General features: G+C 34.4%; 1 non-coding gene across 1 annotated transcript; it reads right to left on the bottom strand.

Moving 5' to 3' along the window:
- Window positions 1–730: 730 nt before the first annotated feature.
- On the bottom strand, window positions 731–825 carry Trnam-cau (transfer RNA methionine (anticodon CAU)). Its single transcript has 2 exons — window positions 789–825; window positions 731–766 (listed from the first exon to the last, which is right to left on the bottom strand). It is a non-coding gene; the product is annotated as a tRNA-Met (tRNA).
- Between the last annotated feature and the right edge of the window lie 230 nt (window positions 826–1,055).

Genomic DNA, 1,055 nt, shown 5'->3' with positions numbered 1-1,055 from the left:
TATATATATATATATATATATATATCATAGAGTATCTTGTAACAGTCTCTTATACGAACTCCTTAGGGGGTTGACTATTTCTTCTAATAGTTCATATAAATAGCTGGGAGATTTCTGATAAATATCATTCCTCCCGTATAAAACTTTGTGTAACGTCAGAAGATGAATATACTCAAACAAAAATTTTAAAAGACGTGCTCCGGTTGAGGATCGAACTCAAGATTTTCAGGTTCCTCAACACAAACTGCTTGATCATGAGACTAACGCACCGCCTACTAGGTACCGAGGTAACCGACAGGCTGCTCCTAAATTTCTCTATATGACTACGATGACATTCTAACTAATTACCTTTTCATTTAATCTATATAGTCTTCGGACTGCAGCCATGCTGGAGCACCGTTTTGAAGAGTTTTGCCGAACAAATTGATCCTAATACTCAACTTTTAATCTTGGTACCTATTTTGTTGGTTCTTTTGTCAAACAACTACGTTACAGAAGACTTAAACAAATCAGCGCCGGTCCTCAAGCCTGTGGGAGTACAATCACAATCACACAGCCAAAGAGTATTTTGTAATCGTTCTTCTCTAAGAAGTGTACAAGTAATTGACAATTCCTCCCAGTCTTTCATATATATGGTCGGGGAATTTCTGGTAAATATCTCCATTTATAAAACGAACTCTCTATGGCATAAGAAAATAAGCTTTATTCAAAATAAAAATTTTAAATGATGTGCCCCAGGTGAGGATCGAACTCACGACCTTCAGATTCCTCTACAGATTTGACTTGATTATGAGACTGACGCGCTGCCTACTGCGCTACCGAGGCACGTAATTAACTGCTCTTAAATTTACCTATATAATTACTCTTACTTTCGAATTAATTACTTAGTTATCTAACATGTATTGTTTAATTTACCTTTCTGTCATCTAATTTACAACATATATAACATTATATATATAACGTTACATGTAAGAAAATTGTTACGTAAATATCACGATATATTTCATCGCAATACGCACTTACTATATCTATATTTTCTTTGAATTGGTAATTTC

The sequence above is a fragment of the Octopus bimaculoides genome, unplaced genomic scaffold, assembly GCF_001194135.2.
Source record: "Octopus bimaculoides isolate UCB-OBI-ISO-001 unplaced genomic scaffold, ASM119413v2 Scaffold_284354, whole genome shotgun sequence".
Lineage (NCBI taxonomy): Eukaryota > Metazoa > Mollusca > Cephalopoda > Octopoda > Octopodidae > Octopus > Octopus bimaculoides.
Note: the sequence above shows the minus strand (reverse complement) of the source record. Positions and strands in the feature narration are given on the sequence as shown.